This window comes from Spermophilus citellus (assembly GCF_964194105.1).
Source record: "Spermophilus citellus genome assembly, chromosome: 4".
Classification (NCBI taxonomy): domain Eukaryota; kingdom Metazoa; phylum Chordata; class Mammalia; order Rodentia; family Sciuridae; genus Spermophilus; species Spermophilus citellus.
Window position 1 is genome coordinate 132,392,856 of NC_138185.1, and position 23,162 is coordinate 132,416,017.

General features: G+C 37.9%; 1 long non-coding RNA gene across 1 annotated transcript in view; it reads right to left on the reverse strand.

Moving 5' to 3' along the window:
- Positions 1-17,739, reverse strand: part of LOC308647901 — a 323,639-nt gene extending 305,900 nt beyond the window's left edge. Inside the window, exon 1 of the long non-coding RNA XR_014021725.1 lies at positions 17,496-17,739. This is a non-coding gene — a long non-coding RNA (uncharacterized lncRNA). The remainder of the gene's footprint in view (positions 1-17,495) is intronic.
- Positions 17,740-23,162: the final 5,423 nt, after the last annotated feature.

The following is a 23,162-nucleotide window of genomic DNA, read 5'->3' on the forward strand; positions in this document are numbered from 1 at the left end:
GGGCCAAGGACCTGGACAGACACTTCTCAGAGGAGGACATACAATCAATCAACAAGTACATGAAAAAATGCTCAACATCGCTAGCAGTCAGAGAAATGCAAATCAAAACCACCCTAAGATACCATCTCACTCCAGTAAGATTGGCAGCCATTAGGAAGTCAAACAACAACAAGTGCTGGCGAGGATGTGGGGAAAAGGGTACACTTGTTCATTGTTGGTGGGACTGCAAATTGGTGCAACCAATTTGGAAAGCAGTTTGGAGATTTCTTGGAAAGCTGGGAATGGAACCACCATTTGACCCAGCTATTCCCCTTCTCGGTCTATTCCCTAAAGACCTAAAAAGAGCATGCTACAGGGACACTGCTACATCGATGTTCATAGCAGCACAATTCACAATAGCAAGACTGTGGAACCAACCTAGATGCCCTTCAATAGATGAATGGATAAAAAAAAATGTGGCATTTATACACAATAGAGTATTACTCTGCATTAAAAAATGACAAAATCATAGAATTTGGAGGGAAATTGATGGCATTAGAGCAGATTATGCTAAGTGAAGCCAGCCAATCCCTAAAAAACAAATGCCAAATGTCTTCTTTGATATAAGGAGAGTAACTAAGAACAGAGTAGGGACGAAGAGCATGAGAAGAAGATTAACATTAAACAGGGATGAGAGGTGGGAGGGAAAGCAAGAGAGAAGGGAAATTGCATGGAAATGGAAGGAGACCCTCAGGGTTATACAAAATTACATACAAGAGGAAGTGAGGGGAAAAGGAAAAATAATACAAGGGGGAGAAATGAATTACAGTAGAGGGGTTAGAGAGAGAAGAGGGGAGGGGAGGGGAGGGGGGATAGTAGAGGATAGGAAAGGCAGCAGAATACAACAGACACTAGTATGGCAATATGTAAATCAATGGAAGTGTAACTGATGTGACTCTGCAATCTGTATACGGGGTAAAAATGGGAGTCATAACCCACTTGAATCAAAGTGTGAAATATGATATGTCAAGAACTATGTAATGTTTTGAACAACCAACAATAAAAAAAAAATAAGAGTATCTATTCCTAATGACAACTAAATGAAAGAATGTATATAGCTAGCCTAGCACAGTGCAGGGCACACAGTATTAATTAAGTAAATTCCAACTATTTTTATTATTGCACAGTACACGCACAAGCTATTCTAAAATAAATACTACACTTTGCTTTGGAGAAGGCATGAGAGAGATCTATTTTAGTTGACTACATTTTTAAGGAAAATAAATATTTGAGGAGTGTTTTATTAGCATGGAGCTGAGCATGGGTCACAATGGGGAAAATTAATTTCTAAATCTTTTATAGTTAACATTGTTACATTGGGACTACATCTTTTTCTTGAACAAACTGCTAAAACATTACACACACACACATATCAACATACCTAATTTGATATTTAAATACTTATTCTAAAACATATTCCAAGTAAAATAGGAATGTTTATGTTATCTGCCATGGTGGGGGGCACAAATACACACACACTTCTCAGGGTACAGAGTGGGGTGTGGCACACAGATTTGCCTGGCTTACCACAAAAAAAAAAAAAAATATTCTGCCCACTAGCAAAAGCCCTTTCTGGAAAGGTTCCTTAACTCACAGGAATCGCAGAGTTCTCCAGCTGGTGTAAGTCCTGGTCGGTAATGAGAGCAGTTGAAACCACCTGTTTCCAGAACTTTTTTCCCTACCTTGATATAAACCTCTTCATTAGCCAACAGGTCCATGTAACCATCCTAACAGATTTGCTACCTAAAATATTTTTGTGGAAAGATTAGAAACAAAGAAACAAAAACAAACAATTTGACTTATAGGCAGAAATTTTCAATTTGACCCTATGAGCCAATTACCTATTGCAGATGCTTAGGCACACAGACAAACCAAAGGGAGAACTGCAAAAGGGGGAGTGTCTTTCTCTCCACTTCTTTTTTCCTTTTCAGTCCACAGAGTGATGCTTTTAAAGAAACCTTCCAGTAAGGGACTCTAAATCTTCATTTAGGTGTTTTAGAGAGTACACAAGCCTATCAACATATAGATGCCCTCCCTCTTGACACAATTTTTTTTCTTCATTATCCCCAGGCTGTCAAAAATATTAGTGCCAATGAAGTCGAATTAAAATTGGGGGTTCTGTATATAGGAAAAAAAAATGTCTTTGAATCCTGGCTCTCTTGCTTGATAATTTATTAACTCTTCTCAGTCTTCCCCAAATAAAAGACACGTCTCATTCCATTGTATGAGTCCAGGTCCCAGTTTGTGCACCTTCAACGTGAACAATTTGCTTTGGAATGAACAATTTGCTTTGGAGTCATGTGACACAGAAGCCCTTCTAAGCAGGAGGAACAAAGACAAAGGCGGCCAAGGTATTACTGTCCTCACTTCTCCCACTGGGTTAGAATACTATCTTAAGCAACACTTAAGATCTTCAGCACAATGGGATCCATGTTTTATTTTTTTTTTAATTTAGTTTAATTTTTTGACCTGACAAATATAATTGTGTATCTGTAATGTGTACAACATGACCTTCTGAAACACACACATTGCAGTATGGTCAACCAACATGTAATCCCTCATGAGATTGTCACTTATTTTTTGTAGTAAAACACTTCATTGTACTATCTTTAAAAATATGATATATTTTTATTAACTGTGGTTACTGTGTAGTACTAGATCTCTTGAACTTATTCCTCCTAACTGAAATTTTATATTCTTTAACCAATAACTTCCTAATTTTGTCTCTCCCATCCTAACCACCATTCCCATAAGCTCTTATAACCACAATTCCAATCTCTTCTTCTTTAAAATCAACTTGCTCAGATTCAACATATAAGTGAGATCATGTAGTGTCAACCTTTCCTTGCCTGGATTATTTCCCTCAATCCAATGTCCTCCTGGTTTATTCATGCAGTTGCAAATGATGGAATTTCATCCTTCCATGGCTGAACAGTATTCCATTTTGAATATGAACTGAGTTTTCTTTATTCATTCAGCCATTCATGGATACTCACATTGACCCCAATGTTTTAAAAGGGAAAAATAATGCCATAGAGATCAAGAAACATAAAAAAATGATTTATTGCTAAGTTTTGAAATGGATTCATTCAGGTTTATTAAGATAGTTGATGTGGCTGAAGGAAGAGAGATTAGGAAGCACAAGGGGCTGAAGACCTTGAGTCTGCCTTGGACTTAGAAATGTCTAATGCAAGTAAGACACTTAAAAGAAGAGACTTACCAAGATAACTGATGTGTTTCTGGACAGTTTTATACATGTGTGAGATAGAAGAGGAACAAAGAAAAGGAAGCAGAAGTCATCTTGGGCCCTAGTTTCCAGGTAATTGCTACTATAGAGGACCCAGAGGAGTATATAGGAGATAGGAAGAGATTTACTCATCCTGTTCTGTGATGTGAAAAGAATATATAGTTTCTTTATTTCTTTGGTTCATCTTTGACTTTTTCCTTTCCCACTTAGATTTCCTTGATCTTAATTGCTTTTCTCCTTTGAGAAGCCTCCTTAAATTTAAACATTGCTTGTACTCAAAGTGAAGCAGAACTATTTAGTCATTTTCTAGAGGATATAGTCTTTTTATAGTACACGCTAAGTCTTCCAGATTTTTTCCTTTTTCTCTAAGATTCTTGGATTGACTGCAGGTTTATAACAGTAAATGAAAGGCAGTTACGATCCCTTCCAGTGAACTTGGGATGCTCTTGGGTCCCTGACATAGAGGAATAGGGCTAGTCTATTCCCCACCCCATAGATAACTTGGAATAATATTCAAACTATTTAACAACAAGTTTGATATGACATGAACCAACAAGAATGGATACCAGTCCAGTAAAAGAGAAAAAAAAAACACAGACTATAAATGATGCAAATATGGTGTTGCAAGTCTGTAAAATATATGTCCTGTGGGTAACTATTGAAATTTGACTGTCTCAGCTAGTGTTCTAGAAGGATCTGCTGGAGCTCATACTGGTGCCCACATCAGTCCTTAAGGCTCTAAGTCCTTAAGGCTCTATCCATGGCAAGCAGCTGCTTCATTCAGACCCTGGATCTCAGCCAGTTCACTGGCTACTTCACAATCTCCACATCCCTTCACTAGGATGTGACTTCTGAAGCCTCTCAGAAAGCCCATCAATCAAGTCAACTGTCACCACCACAGCTCTGCTCTTACCCATGTCATGCTGCAACTTCTAGAACCCTACAGTCTCCTGTAGATGATCTGGAAAGCACATCACTGACATGCCTACCCAGCTCCACTCTCTAAACATTCACACTTTTGCTGGTCTTGAATTCAAAGAGGGAAGATCAGGATACTAAATATCCTATCATCTTTTCTCCTAATATCAAAATTGTCTTTTCTGCCCAAATCCTTTAGGGCTAAAAGAGTAGGCTTTCCAAGTCCTCTGCCTCATATTGAGTTTGCCCTCCTCTCTAAAATGCATTAACACCTTCTCATCTATACATCAGTCTTGGCTCTTGATTTGCTACTGAGCACTAATAGATTTAGAAAATTGTTTCTTCTTAACAGTACCTGACTTCCAAGATCATGACTATGCCAAGCCAAAGAAGTCAAGGTGTTAGTCTATGAATAGTGAGGTTGATAAGTGGGCCTTCTGTTTAACTAGTACCAACCTGGTCCTTTTCTAAGACAATAAGCATCTTGGCTTTGCAAATGATTTAAACACATACATAGAGTATCTTTTTATAAATATGAGTCAGATGTTGACAACAAAAATTTTGTAATTTATTTTGAAAAATTAGCAAAAAGATAAGAAATATAAGTAATAATAATTGAAACACTACTTTGTGTTTATATGTTAAACAGTATATTAATTACAGGCAGCTTGGAAACACAAATCTCAGTATCAAAGGATTAAATCAAGACATTTGTGATAGATTGGCCACTGCTGTCAAAGAAATAGAAACTAGTAGACTGGGAAAATCCCTTCAGTGCATCACGGATCATCAAACACGACTTTAGGCTAAGTTAGGATTTTCTTCTTCACTAATTTTGTTGTTATAGTTAAGTCAGAGGCTATGAATAAATCATGGTGGACTTATCTCAAATAACTGTCTCCCACCCCTGCTCTTACTTTTACTCGCCAGCCTAGGTCTTCATCACAAGGAGACACTGCTGCAAATTCAAACTTTGAGATAAACATTTTTTTTTTAAAGCAAGCTAGAATGGTAATCTGTTCATCACCAGCAATCTCATCTGAAAACAGAATTTGAGGGGCCATCCAAACCATTCTTCTGATTTTGTTACTCTATTCCAAGTATTTAAAGAGGCCAAATTCACTGCCAAATGCTTAAAAGAGACAACACATGGAGGATCCGTAAAGACTGGTCCTCTAAATATCTGGAAGGTAAACTCCTAGGCAGAGCATGACTTATGATCATCACAGGTGACCATGGGAATAAACTCTCACAGAGTCAGGGAAGAACAACTGCTCTTGAGACTATTGAAGAAATAAAAATTTAAAAAATAAAAAAAAAAACACCCACTGAAGAAGTTCTAAACCACTGTTTAAAACCCACCTCCCAAGGTATGTAAACTGAAACTTCAGGAATGCCAAGGTTCAGATTGCCCACTTCGCCACATCCACCAACAAGTGTTTTCTGAATTTATAAGTAATTTCTTTTTTCAACAGTGCTAACATCTACTAGTCTATCCTATTCAAGACACCGTTTTCCAGCGTTTAGAATCTGGCATTTTTCCCAGTTACTAAAAATTCTAATGAAAAGAAGCAGTCACACAAACCCAACCCGACAAGCTTAAGATCTTTTGTTGGTTGTCGTCTATAATTGATATTACGTGTGTATTTAGAATAAACGGACACTGCAGCCTTGTGCCAGTCCCTCATTCTAACATGTCTCACATTCTCCTGAATTGTGTGCAACTCCAGAAATTTCCAATCATCTTACTTTTAAATACCTCAGCTTACAATATGAAAGGGCTTAGAGCTGATTTAAATTAAGACATTTTACATAGCTCTGCCTTCACTCTTTCAAAATACTCAATTAACATAAGCTACCTTCCAGAGGATTTACTGCTTTAAGTCAGGTGGAAAGAATATTATTTCAGAACCAAAGAAGAAGGAAAAGAAAGAAAGAAAGAATATGGGATACATAATAAATCAAATAGCTAAAAAATAAATTAATTAAATAAACTTTCCTATGTTGTAGGACAGTCTATCTTTTCCCCACCCTTTAAAGCATTGTGCCAAACACTGATTTCTGAACACAAGAAGCCCTCCAAGATGTCTCAAAAGGAATATAATGTTCAAAATGTGGCAGCCCCCTTCTATCAGGCGGCAGCTCAGAAAATCTCTCTGCAGCCTCCAAAATATTGCAGGCTCAATTACCCTCAGGGTGCAGTGAGCGGGCAGTACCATTAATCATTCCCAGGGCACTAAATGCCCTGAGAACAGTTTTGAGTTTGGCAGCATTAGGAATGTCTAAGAACAGCTCATTGCTGACAGCTGGGCCATGCTGCCACCTGGAGGCCAGCAGGAAACAGTTCCTTAGATACCAGTCCATTTCCTCCAGTCCACAGGCACTGCAACGTGTGGACCAAGCTGGATGAACATCCCTTGGAAAGTAGTTATTGCTCTTCCACCTCCCTGATACCCTGCTGGGATTTTGCTTTCCATTGCTAAGTAGCTGTGGAGCAAGTGGGATTAATGGCAGTAGGTGAAGGCAGGTGGCCAGGGGAGCTGGCCTTCCCTGCTTTCCTACATCATACCCTCACCACCTTGGAGTCCCATCTTTGAGTGCACCTTTTCTCTTATTCACCTCTTCAGTGATCACAATTAGGGAATTTCATGCTGTCCTGTGAAGATACTGTATTCATGGCTAAAGTACCTGGACTCTGAATGAAGAGGTAGACAAGAAAATAGAAGGCCATGCCCAGTCTTGATGAAGGGTGAGCATGAGGTGCTATGTGTGGCCCACGGGAGGGATACCTGAGTCAGTCAGGGTCCCAGAGGTGAAAGGATGTTAGGGAAGTCTCCCATGGGCAGAATTCTTTAGCGGTGTCATGGAAAGAAAAAGGGAGTTCTTTTGAAATCTGATGAGTCAATAGTCAAATCCACAGTCCTAACCAAAAACATGCCACACATCCAGTTTTCATTTATCTCACCTGGAAAATTTTAATATTGATACCCACATTATAATGTTATCGGGAGGGGGGGACAGAAATTGTACTGGTCAAAGAGCAGGAATAGTGTACTAGCTCAACACCAGATAATAACATTTTGTAAAAGCTGGGCTCATCTGAGCAGAGAAAAGAGGCAGGGAAGGGACCCTGCATGCCAAGCAGAGTAAGAAAGCAATGTGTCCAGAGGTCTTCAAGAGCATATTGTCACCAGACACATTCTGATTCAATTTCTTTTCATATTTCTCTACATCCCTCTTTCCAGAAAATGAAACACATCTTTTAAGTTGAACTCATTCATGATAAGAACATTTGTTTGGAGGAAAAACAGGCACCTGGGAATAATTCTTCTTTTCATCAGATTTCCTTTAGGTAATTTTGTGGAAACTTGGTGGTGCTGATCTGATAAAACGCTGGCACCAGTTGGTCTTTATAGAATGTACCAGTAAGTTTGAGTGAGCTGTAGTGACACCTACTGGTAAAATGAAGGGAATTTCACTTGACACAGAACTTTCCATGCTGCTATTTTATGATCAGAAACAATGCAAGAAAATATCGTTTTCCACATGAAGTATTTTTCTATACGAAACAAAAAAGTTTATCTGCAAAGACAGGCACATTCACATATAACATACTCAGGTTTGATTGACTTCAATTTTCAAAACGAGCTGAGCCAGAGAAAGAAAATAGATTTTATTTCAAGGCATCAAATAACTAACTGGATTTTTTGAAATCTTTTATCCACTTCTGGCATTATATATACAAGTCCCTATGCAACATTCTCTAAAACTAAGAAGAAAAAATTATGGAAGTTATTTCTGACCTGGTTCTTTGAAAAATGCTGATCTGACAATTCCTATTGAATGCCTTCAGGATGAACCCCAAAACTTCCACCTTGGCCTTAGAGCCCCCTTATTCACATAGTGCAGCTTATCCTTCTAGGCCTTCCCTGGCCGAAGCATCTTCAAGGAGAGTCCCTCAATACAACAAGTCTAGTCTGCCTCTCAAAACTCTACCTCTTTCAAAATGCACCTGTGTTTTGACAAGAATTTTTAAAGGTCCTGTGTGCTAGAGTTAAAATGATAAGGATTATTAATAACTTAACTTTTACATCTCCTTAGTGACACACCTTCAAAACACAAAGTTAGTCCTTCTAGAAAACCAATTTCATTATTATAATAGGTTCAATCTCAGTCATTCCTCCACCCTCCATCCAGAATTTATTTAGTTGGCTACTATGCACTGGGCTCTCTGTTAGGCATGGGGGGAGAACAAATGCAATGACATGTCAGACATCTTTGTTTAGTAGAATTTAAATTCCAATCATGAAATCGAGGGGAAAAGAGTTAACCAAACAAACAAAAGAACTTCAAATTGTAATATGATCTACTGAGGAAACAATAAGAAGTGCAGAATGAGCAGGAGGTATCATGTGGATAAACAGAAATCAGGAAAGGACAATAAGAAGAAGAGTCAAGAAGACTAAAGGACAAGAAGCAGCTGTGGAGACAGAGAAGAGTGTTCCAGGCAAATGGAACAACATGTGCAAAGGCCCTGTGACAGAAGAGGATTTGCTTATTCATGGAAGTAGGGAGGGAGCAGGGAGAGGCAATTTTTGAAGTTGGTGAATGTGGTCTTAAAGATTCCCTCCAAAGTACAATGGGAAGCTTGTGAATGATTTTAAACAAAGAAGGATATAATCTAACTTATGTATCAATATAGCTAATACATAATTGAACTTTATTTCACACACTGAACTTATCCTTACAAAAGTTTTATAAGATAGGTATTAATATCCTCAATTCTATTGATGGAAACAGAAAAGTAAAGAGAAACAACCTGCCCCCAGTCTCACAGCTCGTAAGGGACAGTGCTGGGACTCATACTCAGGAAAGCCCATTCATGGGGTCCATGCTTCAATTACTATGCAATTACAGCCTCTCAGAACACTATTACACCAAAAGCAAGAAAAGAAAATGCTGGAGCACAAGGCAATGATCCAGGCCAGAAATGATGGTGCCATAGGCCAGAAGGATATCTGTGGAGAGTGCAAGAATTAAATGTAGTTGTGATGTATTTCACAGTGAATCCTATGGGACGTGTTGGTAGACTGAATATTTGTAGGCCTACTGGGAATGGATCCATCAGTGACAGTTGATTTACACTATAAATATGGTTTTCTCTATTGTGATTATTCAACAAACATTTTATATGTCACCAGAATATCTCTATTAAGTTTTCTCTTTCAAGGAGAGCATATTTTCAAAGAATCTGCAATGCAGAATAATTTTCTTCTCTATGTCCACTGAGACAATCCTTTAACATGGTTCATGTTTCTGGTCAAGTTTATGCACATACATACATACACTTGTATATATAGTATCCTATAGTATGCATAATTTTGTTGTATTTTTCTTTGTATATAATCTATTTTACCTTGTTAATAATTGTTCTTTGAAAAATTGCCGTTAAGTGATGCTTAACATTCTAGTAAAGGCTGGGAGTATAACTCAGAAGTACACTGCTTGTGTAGCATGGGGTAGGCCCTGGGTTTAAACTCTAGCACCACCAAAAAAAATCTATTGTAAGGAAATGCTATATTTTATTGCTTTTGTCCTTATCTTTGGGTAGCTGTATCGTTTCTATTCTTGGCCTTAAGTAACTTCCTTTATATAAATCTTTGTCTGAAACCCTGAACATTTCCCAAGGCAAAACAACTAACATTGGAAGTTCTAGGTGTAATGGAATAGATTCAATCATTGATAAATTACAATTACACATTTCATTCCACTAAGATGTTGCAATCATTGAAACTTCACAAGAGCTATGTGAGAGAACTTGCAAGAATGCAGATTACATGGGAGCAGATATTGTTGGTAGACAGATGCAGCAATGGTGTCTATGGAAGTTCTTTCATAAAGTTTCAATTTAATCAATGAATAGGAAGCAATGCTTTCTCTGTAAGAGGTACTGAGCACAGTATTAAGTATTGTATAGTCTTTCAGGAGACTAAATGAAGTCAGGCATCAGAGGAAAATTATATGATAACTGCAGGAACCTCTTTAAGATTAGTGAATATAAAGGATACCATAGTTCTGTATTTTTTCTTAGATGTATTCAACAGGTTAGCAAAAAATAAGAGAGTGGGATTTAATGAGGACTAAACTTCTAATTCTTTTATCTTTGGTCTAGACTGCAGTGGAGATTTCAGTCTAATGTGTGACAGTTCCTGCTGGACTTTGTGCATTCTCCACTTGTGCTTAGTTTCCAACTTTCTCTTGAACAGCTGTCCCCAAATCTAAGGCTCATTGCTTCCACCTTGTAAAGATATACTTGCCCTTTGAGCTTCAATTCTCCCATTAAGTCTTTCTGTCCCATCTCTCAACCAAATTGAGATATGCATCCTTTTTCATAGACCACTCAAATACTGTGCTGATCTATATATTTCATTTGCCACATTTATTTAGTATCTTTATTCTTGATTCCTTCAGGGCAAGAACCTCTTACTTTCTTTGTTTTGCACATTTCTTTTATCAGTATCTGGCACAGAGTTCTCTTTCAGTATTTATCCATGTAACTAAGTGGGCTTTTCCTAATTAAGGGAGAAACTTCCTTACAGGGCTCCATCAGCAAGAAATCAAATTGCCTGGACCATGCCCATACTATAGCCTCATTACTAGTGAACACACTTGACAATACAAAAATAACAGGCTTAGGAAACAAATTATTTAACTGCTAGACAAAAGTGCTAAAAACAAGACAAGCATTTGCTCCCACATGTTGCCTGTATTCAACTTTTAGTCTATCTTCACAGCTTGAGAATGATAACAATAATTATAATAGATACTGTATTTATATGGAACTTTTTGTAATTATAAACATTTACATATTTTTACATGACTAGAACTTACAAACATGCACGCAGGCACACACACACATTCACACTCTTTTCAAAAAGAATGTCAAGTTGAACTATAGAGATTTCTTCAAAGAAAAAGTGTCTTTGAGAAATCTTTAAATATTTAATTGGCATTTGACCAATTTGATAGGGAAAGGTAGATATCTTAGATTAGGTATAGTTTCAGGAAAACATCTAAAGGTTAATAATCCATAAAGTTCTCTAATAAGTTGGATCTTTGTGGGTAGGAAATTACAGCTCCCAAGTCTGACAGTTTCATGAGGTCATATACAAAATGCATATTTAAAGAATGTGCAGAATAAATGAAGTACTTACTTTCACTTTTAGTTGTTTGTTCTACCTTTAGGCAGACACAGACATGGAATAAAGACAGGAATGGCCAAATTTGGACCTAATAACATATTACAAGAATTGCAGACATACCATAAATATTTCATTTCACTATTTATACAAATCATACTAGAATGTGGGAATAAAAGAAACCTAAATACTGTTAAACAATAAAATATCCACTAAGAGTCCACTTGGATCTTTAGAGGCAGCTGTTTTTAAAAATTAATTCACTTGAAAAATGATCAGGTTGCTTTCTCACTTTTTCTGTATGAAAGTAACTTCTTATGTACTCCGTATGAAAGCAGATGCTACCAGCCTTTGGGTTTAAATTCATAGCCCCCAAAGTTATTTGTACCTCAACAAGCTCATGAAGGACATTTCACTGGATACAAAATCTCTTAGGAATAATTTCAAGACAAATTATCTACCCACATGTTATTAGTTTTATATCTAGCACCTTAGCTAGCTTATTTCTGAGGGGCTTTAGAGATCAAAAGGAATGTGAAAAAAAGTGAAGAGAATCAAAGCTTAAACATCAATTTGAATTGAGCTGCACAATGAGAATTTAGTCCTGCACTTTGTTGCAATGTAATCTATAAATAATCCTCTGGGGTTCACTTGCCAATTAGGAATCATCACATGGCATGCACCTTAGATGTCAGCAGTTAATTTGCATGTCAATGAAACATTAATTTGATGAAAATTTTAAAGCTTTATGCACTATTTATATCATAATTGAAAGCTCAGTAAGTGTACTAATACACTGATCTATATTGTATCTAATGTGCTTTTTAAAAGGCCAAATTTAAATGATCAGTGTTTATCATTGTCTGATAGTTCATTTCAGCTCAAGACAACATTTTAGGCTTTAAATTATTTTAACACAAACTGTAAACAAGGTGTCGGAAAAAAGTCATGCCTATATTGGGGTGAGAGAAGATGAGTATCAGATTTATATCCAGAGGTAGCTGGTTAGATTTGGAAGTTTAATTCAGAGTTTGTGGACTTATCCATAAACATGTCATTCTTAGTCAATAATTTAGTTTTTTAAAGTTTTTGCCTCTTTTTTTTTCTTTCCCCCCTCTCTTTCTGAGATTCCTCTCTACATACAGTTAAAAGGAATAGTTTTGTGGGTGGTCCCTTCTGAAGGCTGAAAATGGTTGTTGATTCAAGTACAAAGGGAAACAACCAGTGGGCACTTAGGCTTAACTACAGTATTTAAGGGCAGTACTTAGAACAAATACTGTATTTACATGGACAGAAATTTCAAAAGCTGCCAGCCTAGTGGGGTTAGCTTGCCTTTGGAATTGCCACACCTGTCAATCATGCCCAGCTAAGGTGGCAAGTAGAAAAGCCAATGGAGTGGGGTCCGGGTGTGGAGGAAGAGAAGGAAAGTGAAGTGTTTGGGAGTTTCCAGTACCATAGACTCACAATATTTTTCCAACATTTATTTTCATCCTCACGTACTCAGACTACTTGAATTTTAGTGTGCCCAGAGGGGAATCCTTTCTAATGAAAAAATGTGGTTACTTTGGTTTACTGGTTAGTGCCATAATAGTGTTTTTCTAGAAAGTGACAGCTAAATTTCATTAAAGATAGGATTTGGGCTTTCATTTTAATGCAACAGATGTGTATAGATATTGACTTATTATTAATTTGTTATGTATTTATAGCTTTTGAAAAATCCAGTCAGGATGTCTTTAGATGAGAAATCATGCCTTAATTTGCTTAATATCCCCTCTGCTTTTGCAATATTAGGCCTTAAAAACTACTTATAGACTTGATTCTATTTCTAAACACTTATTCGCATCTACTTTGATGGCCTGTCTCCTTACAAATTAACAAAAACCAAAACAAAATTAGACATCCAGGAAGACAGATGTCATAAGTAGAATAAGACAATCATCATTGAGAAAGAACACATATGTGTATCCCATGGAGCCTTATATGATTAATAAATTCGATCTCAGTTTGGCTCTGAGTCTTCCAGTTCTCAAAGCAAGAGAGAAAATGAGATCAGGGAAGAAATTCACATTACCCCTGAAAATTAAAAAAAAAAACAAAAAACTAATTCATCAAAACAGAGCTAAAGACAAAAAATACACATAATTTGCATTATATCTTCATTTTGTATGTTTATACCTTTATTAAGTTGATTTTCATTTAAAAAGAAATATGATTATTGATTTTTAGCCTGAAAAGGTAATTCAATACTTTTTCTTCAAATTAGTTTATTTGAGAAAAAAGACTATAAAATTTAAATGAACTTAATCCATGTAAATCGAGTGTCCAAGATCTTCCTTAGTAAACACTTAATAAACTCTCCTAGAAGAAACATTTAATAACTACTCATGGGATACACTGAGCTATTTAACTAAAATTTCCCCCAAATAAGCATTTACCTTTTTCATTTGTACAAACACAGACAAGCACGTCTCCAAAAAACAAAAGTATAAGAAAACAAACAGTAGGTGGTTTTCAACACTTAAGGAGAAAAGTGAATGGCACTAAAGTCACCATTCAAATGTAACAAAGAAAAGCTACCATGATACTCGACAACTTTGCCTTATGATATATGAAGTTAGTGTCTGAATTACTCAAATGTATATTATGTGTTACATAGCTTGGACTTTGAAAGAGTAAAGAATTGTTCCATGAATTACCCTTCTTTTCCTGTAAAGTCCTGATTCTTTCCAGTTTAAGGAAAGTTATTTTCTTTCTTTCTTCACCCCGTACCCCCCAACTAATTCCCACAAGTTTTCAACAGGAAGTTCCTTTCCAGATTATGTTGAAGATATTTATACATAAATCTATGACATAGGAGAAAAATAACAAATGATTGAAGGCCAACAGGTATTAAATTAAAAGGTGGTTAATTTTGAAGAAGGAAAAGAGACCAACATACATTCAGCAAGGGCATGAATGACAGTATACAGTACAAATAATTCTCTATTTGGGGGTCCTGAGAAATTTCAGCAAGTGGTTGTAGAGTAATGAATGTTTGTAATTCATTAGCTACTATTTTAAAATGCGAAGCACACCATGACATCAATGATGTTCTTTTTAATCTCAACAAACAGGCTACTACAATTAAAACACTTGCAAAAAGACAGTACATTTAAATTTAAATTTGATGAAATTTCAGTGTTTTATTAATACTTTAATATTTCATAATTCTATAGAATGGTAAGAACATTCTGAGATTGGTTTTAAGATACATGTGCATATATATGTATATATACCTACTTTTAATGAATACTTAGTAAGAGCATTTCTATCCTAAAAATTTCTTTTTTCAATATTTCTTAATAAGATTTTATTGCAACCTTAGGAAAATATTCAGATTACTTAATATATTTCTCCAAATAGAAAAAATAATAACAGTTAGTGCTTGGTTTTCTCACTTTCATCTTCCTTCAGCTCCTAGACAACAAAACAATGGTTCTTTCTTCATGTGGAAGAGTAAACTCAATAAACGCAAATGGTTAGAGGGCCTCACAACAGTTAAATTATGGCTTTACAAGGAAGTTTTCCTCCCTCTACGAGGAAACAAGTTTAGAAAGACTTTTTCTAGCATTCTTTAAAGTCATGCATATTTCAATGATATAATTATCTTGGCAACACTAAACATGGCTGACTGATAAATGAGACCAAAATAATTAAGTTCTGTTCTTTGTACAATCAAGATTTAGTGCAGTAATCAATCTGCGTAAGAATTTGGAGTCTGGAGATTTCAGAAGATGAACAAGCTACTAACTAAAATTGGTCATGTGGGAAGGTAGTTAAATGAGTGTACAGTCTAAACATAGCTGTGGATAACTCTCATGTCTTAATCTTCATTAGAACTTGGTTGACTCATTGCTTATTTGGTTCTGTACAAAGTTGGACATGATAGGTAAGTAGACAAAAGAACAATTGAAAAGATAATTGAATACATTCAATAAGCACTATTGGTATGGGAAATGTAATAGAAAAATAGGCTAAAACATAAAAGTTCTTTTTGAAGCCAAAAAATTAAAAAGAAGTACAAATGTTGCTATGAAAAGTGGTAAAGATAAAAACATTAAAAGTGATAAAGAAGAGAGAGAACACAATATACTTTTCTACATGTATATTTGTACAACTGTGAATATGGACTGGATGCCTATTTAGGTTTCTACTTATATTTTTCATATATAATTCAACTCCTCCCTTTTTAGAATAAATCATAACAGCTTTCCACACCCTAAACAACACTCTCACTGCATGTTTCCCCTCCCCCCTCTGGAACTGCATTGTAGTCAGAGAGGTGTTCATGTTAGGTGTTTCTCCCTTGAGGCTGGAACTCCAGGCTTCAGCAGCCTGATGTACTTAGCAGGTCCCTCAGACATGTCAAAGTTAAACAAGACCAGGGTAGTTGGATGTGTTAGTGTCTACGGGGATTTATAATCAGCTACAAATATATACATGTACATATATATGTACACATGCATATATATGTGTGTGTATATATATATTATATATACATGCTATATACATGAGATAATTAAAAAATCTCTCTTCTCAAGAGCATACTTTGATTACTACTCATGGACATTAGAAAAAGAAAGAACACCTTTCTTAGCAAATGCATCCTTTGTAATGGGCTAAATACTAGGTATCAAGAGCAGGTGATATCATTGTAATTTAAAGAGTAGATAAAGTAAAATAAGAATATCTACCATCCAACAAAAAGACTATACACAAGATGTCTCTTGGCTTCTTCAAGGAGGGATAACAGGCTCCCTCTGACTCCTGGAGCACATCTCTGCCTCCATGAATGTTAGTATGTGCTTAGGGTGGGGGAGCAATGGACGTCTGTACCAGTGCGTGGCTATTTGTAGACTGGAAATTGCACTTTGTTTTCTTAAAAAACGGATTTATCTTCCAGAACCATGCAAATTGAATAGCTGAAGGCACAAACAGAATAAATGCACATTATTTGCAAAGAAGGGAGAAAAATAAACCCCACCTAAGGACCTTTAAGGGAAACAGGTGCTAGCAAGAGAAGGCAGTCAGTTGCCAATAACGCTTAAAACTCCATCTTCGTTACTCTGAAAACAATTTCAGTGAGGAAAATATCGTGCCCTGTTTCTGAGGGTTTAATTCACTAGGCTGTCTCTCTGAATTAGAGTCAGATCTAAGTTTCGCACTCACGAGCGGTTCTTGCTATGGACTACTCTTGCCCTCCAAGCTGAGAGAAGTCCGTTTCCAAAATAGGTAAGCCGTTTTCCTACTGGCAACTGTGACCCTTACACCCCCAAGTCGTCACTTTTATTTACAGCCCGGTGAGCGACGTCTGTGTCGCTCAGCCGGGCCCCAGGAACAGTCACCGCGAACAATGAGCCAGACAAGGGACCCACCCAGGGAACGCCAGCTCGCCGGCCGCGCGCAAGCCCGCTAGCACGGGACGTTTAGGGCTTCGGGGTTCTCGGTTTTCCCTCCCTTCCCCCTTGCCACCCCAAGAAAATCCAGAAGGTAGGTCGTTTCGTACACTCACACACCTGTGCTCACCCAGGCAGCCCTTCCTCCCACCACCCACCAGTTAAAGATGCTGTACCTAAAAAGAAAATTAGAAGAGGGGGGCGGCGTAGAGGTCCCTCGGGCCGCCCAGCTGGATCCAACTAGCCCAGCTGGGGGCTTGGCAAGCACTTGCGCCCTTGTCCGCGGCATTTGGAAATCCCAAAGGATTTGGGGTGGGGGCAAGAGGTGAGGCCAGGAGCCATAAAGTGGCTTCCGCTCCCTCCCTCCCCCTCCACCCCCCGGCCTGGCAGGGCTCTGGGATCCGGCAAGACACAAAAGATGGGCAGATCAGTGCCAACAACTCTGCCGCCGCCTCCGTCCACGCTGGGCATAGGAACCGAACAGCGGGGCCTCGGGGCCGAGTCCCCGCGCCGGCCGGGGCGCGCCCGGCGGCTGGAGCATCCTTGACGCGGCCGAAGCTCCCGGTGCGCTTTTCCTGAAGCTCCTTTCAGAAGCTCTTCGTTCCTCAGATAAAGGTGCAGAGACGGCGGAGGAGAAATAGGAAAAGCAAGACTTACTTGGGGGCCCGAGGCTGAGCCGGACTCGCGCTTCGGACTCGGCAGGTGTCTGATACCGGGGCCCAGGCGGAAGGCGCTGGCGCAGCTCGGAGCAGTGTCTCCACTTAGGAGAGGACGGGAAACTCCCCTTGCCACACGGCCCGGCGCCGCGCTCCTGGCTGTCACCGCACCGAGCGACGCAGGCTCGGCCCCCACTGCCCCCTCAATCCTGACGGGTCTCTGCCTTCCTCTCCCGCTTCGCCCGCTCGCCAGAGACCACACCCTGTCACCCCGGCAGCCCTCCACTCCTTCCTCTTTGACACTTCCACCGGTTACTCCTCCGTCTGCGTCCTCCCACCCCCCTCAGCCCACGTGCTGCTGCCGCTCCCTCGGCTCTGAACTTCCCCTACAGGGAGCCCCCACCCACGCTCCGTAAACCTCTGGGTCTGGGAGGAGGGGTAAGGTCTCCGGTCCTCACCCACATTCCCCCTGCACCTTTGCACCTTCTGTGCACAGGACCTCGCTTTGATAGGTATATTAGATGCTTTAGCTATATTGTGTACTATATATAAAGATGTATATTTTAATGAGTCATATGTCACTTTTAATATTATAGAAATGTATTCCCGGGAGTCAGAGTAATCACCGAGCAGTTATTCATTGGCCTTTGGGGTTACATGTCAGCTAACCTTTCACCACATGCAACAAGCCCGGCAAAGTTCCCGAACAACCTCCTTTAGTCAAATCCAAATCAAACATGCCATCTTCTACTGATTTCTCCCCCCCCCTTTTTTTTTTGTTATTGTTGTTACAAAAATATTTAATATTTACTTTTTCCTGTTCCAGCAAAGTTAGAAGTTACTTTGTAAGAGCTCCCTCAGCACTCTGTACATAGTCTCATGAAAATAATCACATCTTTAAAAAATTATATTGTCTCTATTGATGGCCCATAAATTTCTCCGGACAAAACTTCATATATCACATTCATATTCATAACTTTATCAGCAACTCCTAGCATAGCCCTAACATTGTCCTCAGGATAAAGTTATGTTCAAAATTTTGGAAGAATGAGTGCCTTCAAATATGAGAAGCTTTGGTGATTTTATATCATATTTAAAGGAAAAAGCACTTAAATACTTCCTTATAACCCAAATAATAGGTCTTATAGAAAACTAAAAATAATTTGCATTGACTATGTGATTTCTCATACATTCCTTTATTCCTTTAAATGAGCCTACCTTGTATTACCCAGTTTTTCTAAGATGAGACTGTCACCAAGGTTAATAACTTTTTAATCACTATATGTGAAGCTTGTGAGCCTCCAACTCTCCATGTCTCTTCACACCACCACAAGCTGCAACCAGCCAGCCTTCTTCATACAATACCTGACTACCTGTTGCCCAACCACATGGCTGAGCTACTACCAGCACCACAGAGAGCCAGCTCAGCCATCTTTCCTTCCAGCAGAGCATTGGTTTTCCCCTTCTCTTGTTCTCTTCTTTTACTCTGAATCTCCTTAAGTCAGTGTCAGAGAAACAAACAAACAAAAAACAACAACAACAAAAAAAAAAAAAAACAAGGTACCTCTTTTTTCCCCCACTCATTTTGTAACTTTTAAACTTAAAAACAATATGGTTGGAACAAGATCCTTATCTCTTTAGTTTATCCATTGAAACAAATAGCAGCTCATGTTAAATTAGATCATCTAGTAGTCATTGCTCCAACCACTTTACATCTTTGCTCATTTAATCTTCAACAACTTTATGAGAAGACTGTTTTATAGATGGGAAACAGAACTGAGGTAGATCACAAAGCCAATAATTAGTGGAGCAGGGATTTGATCCCCAATAATCTATTAAAGTGGCCTTTCTTTGGTGGGATCGAGGACACTGTCTATGGCCTGTATTAAAAACATGAAAGGGACACAGTCCAGCCTCATGACTTTAGGCATTCCTATGCAAATAGCTAAGCCTTCATTTTTGCATTTTCGATTCTTCACAATTTGTGAAAGACATCACCAGTTAAACAGATATCTGGTTGATCCCACTGCCGAGCCAGTTTATGTTCTTCAAAAACCTGTGTGCAAAGCATTTCCTCCACTCTTGTGGGAGGCTGACTGATGGCCTCCAGGGATATCCATGTCTGAATCCTCTGGAACCTCTGAATGATACCTTATCATAGGGGAAAATTGACTTTGTAGATGTGATTTATTTGAAGACCTTCAGATGGGGAGATTATCTTGAATTATGAGAGTGGGCCCTAAGTGCAATCACATGGCTTTGTAAGAGGGAGGGAAAGGGAAATTTAACACACAAGAAGAAAAGGTAAGTGACAGCAGAGGCTAAGATTGGAATGACACAGCCACAGATTAACCCATGCCAGTATCCACCAGAAGCTAGAAGAAGACAGGAAGGCATTCTCCCCAAGATCCTCTTGAGAGAACACAGACCTCCTTATGCTTTGATTTTGGGCTTCTGGCTTCCACAATACAAAAATAAATGTGTGTTGTTTTAAGCTATCAAGTTTATGATAATTTGTTATTGCAGCCAAAGGAAACAAATACAGTTCTCAAATCTGGAAGATGACATTTCATATCTGTGGATGAAACAAAGGAAGATATTTCAAGCAATAGTTCAGTTCCTTCTTCTGTGGCTGGGGTAGGGAGAGGGACATTTGGCTCCCAGCACAACACTGTATAAAAGTTCTCCAATTTAGACTATGCTATTGTCTCCAAATAACAAATACATATACTAACTAGGGTATATGTACATGATTTAAAGTATATTTGGCATTTTGTTAATTTATTTGCTTTTTGGATACTGGAATTACAGGGTCAACTATGCTACTGAGCCACAGCCCAAACCCTTTATGCTTTTATTTTGATACAGGGTCTCACTAAGTTTCTGGGGCTAGCCTCAAACCTGTGATTCTCCTCCCTCAGTTTTTACAGGCATTGTGATTATAGGCATATGCTACTACACCTAGCTTTACACTTGACATTTTAAATTTTTTATGAACGATCCAACCATATGGCCTAAAGTGATGGCAGTTTAAAATTTTTCTTTCAGATTACTAATTTTATTTAGGATTCTGGCATCACTGTTTAGAGGTACAGGGATTACTTATTGCTAGAAGACAAGATTGAAGAGATAAAATCAGCAGGCATAAAGTTTTAGTCTTTTGTAATGTTTTGAACAACTAATAAAAATAATAATAAAAAGTTTTAGTCAAGAAAGATGAACAAATAGCTGGGTGAGGTAGTGCATGCCTCTAACCCCAGCAACTCAGGAGGCTGAAGCAGGAAGATCACGAATTCAAGGCCAGACTCAGCAACCTAGTGAGACCCTAAGCAACCTAGCAAGACCCATTCTCAAAAATAAAAAAGAGGAAGGGATATGACTCAGTGGTTAAGCAGCCCTGCGTTTAATCCCCCAGTACCAAAACAAGAAAACAAAAAAAAGGATGAGTAAGCACCAAAGATTTGGCTCTACAACATTGTACCTATGGTCAGATTGATGATGTATTTAAGAAAGTAGATTTTATTTAAATATTCTTACCATAGTATAATAAAAAAATTAAGTAGTACCTAGTTTAATTTTAAATATATAATTCTATAACTACCTAGTGAACTGCAAAAATACATTTAAATTTATTAACTTTAAAAAAATACCTTTGTTTTTACTTATTTATTTTTCTGTGGTGCTGAGGAACGAACCCAGGGCTTCACACTCGCTAGGCGAGCATTCTATCGCTAAGCCACAACTTCAGCCCCTAAATTATTAATTTTTAAAAAGTTAAAATATGTATGAACATTACCATAATATGACTCAGGCTCTCTTAACCTCTGAGAGGCCTTAGTTCCTCAAATGAAGAGACGTTAGATTTAATTCAAGGTATTTGATTTTTTTTTTAAACTAGGGCCAACAGATAAAATACAAGACTTCGAGTAAAATTTGAATTACAGAAAAACAACTAATGTATTTTTACTATGAGTCCATGTGCCATGCAGTATGTGGGGTAATAAATTGTATCTGTTTTGAAGCTTATTATTAACAATGCACTTGTTGAGATATGGGAACTGAAACTAAAACTAAACTTAAACTAAAAATTTATTCATTGCTTTTTTGAAATTCAAGTTTAAATGGGAACTCTGTATTTTTATTTGCTAAATCTGACAACCCTATTTTTGACTCTCCAGTTGCTCATGCATTTTTGTACCCCCTACCCCTCAGTCTTAACTGGGACTAACTTATGCTCGCTTCAGGCAGGACTGAGACAAGATTAAACCCTTCATCATTGGCCTAGGGCTGGTGCCTTGCTTCAGACATCAGAAAAGAGAGAATGGTGGGATTCCTCACAGATTTGGTCACAGAGCCTGGATCATCTAGTCCACTGGTGAAGGATTTCCCACTAAATCACACAGTGTATAACATACAAATAGCAGACCGGATTAAACTAAAGCTTGTTTTTCCTTTTGAATAACTTTATCCTCATTCACGGTTCTGTGAATTCAGTACAATAATTCTAGCCATCAGAAGATGAATATTTCTGCCCCTTTTATATCTTCTCCCCTATGATTCTGGCAGTAAGACCTATACAGGTTGTCAAGGTCAGTGATAATACTTAATGGGGCCTGTAGTGGAAACATGAAAGGGACAAAGTTGAGTATTTAAGACTCATTTTCCTCCTCTGTGGGAATGGAACACAAACCCTGATTTTACCCAGTTCATGTCTCTAATCTCTTAAATTTGTCACTTATGTCTATATGTAACAAAATGAAATTAGATCCCCATCTCTCACCCTGCACAAAACTCAACTCAAAGTGGACCAAGAACCTAGGTATTAGACCAGAGACCCTGCACCTACTAGAAGAAAGTCATCCCAAATCTCCATCCTGTTGGCTTCAGAAATGAATTCCTCAATAAGACTGTTAAAGCACAATAAATAAAATCAATAATCAATAAATGGTATGGTATCAAACAAAAAAGCTTCTTTACAGCAAAGAAAACAATAAAAAACATAAACAGAGAGACTACAGAATGGGAGAAAATCTTTGCCACCTGTAAATCAGAGAGAACATTAATCTCCAGGATATATAAAGAACTCAAAAAATACCAAAAAACAAATAACTCAATCAATAAATGGGCAAAGGAATGGAATACTTCACAGAAGAATAAATAAAAATGGTCAACAAATACATGAAAAAAATCAACATCACTAGCAATTAGAGAAATTCAATTTAAAACTATCCTGCGATTTCATCTCACTCCAGTCAGAATGGCAATTATCAAAAATATAAGCAAAGACAAATGTTGGTGAGGATGTGGGGATGAAGTTATCCTCCTATGTTGTTGTTGGAACTGCAAATTGGTGTAACCGCTCTGTAAAGCAGTATAGAGATTCCTCAGAAAATTTGGAATTGACCAACCATTTGACCCAGTTATCCCATTCTCAGCATATCCCAAAGGACTTAAAAATCAGCATATTGACCCAGTTATCCCATTCTCAGCATATCCCAAAGGACTTAAAAATCAGCATAGTATAGTGATGTGGCCACATCAATGTTCATAGCAGTGAAATTCACAATAGCAAAGCTATGGAACCAATCTAGGAGCCTTTCAATAGATCATTGGATAAATAAAATGTGGCACATATACACAATGGAATGTTACTCAGCCGTAAAGAAGA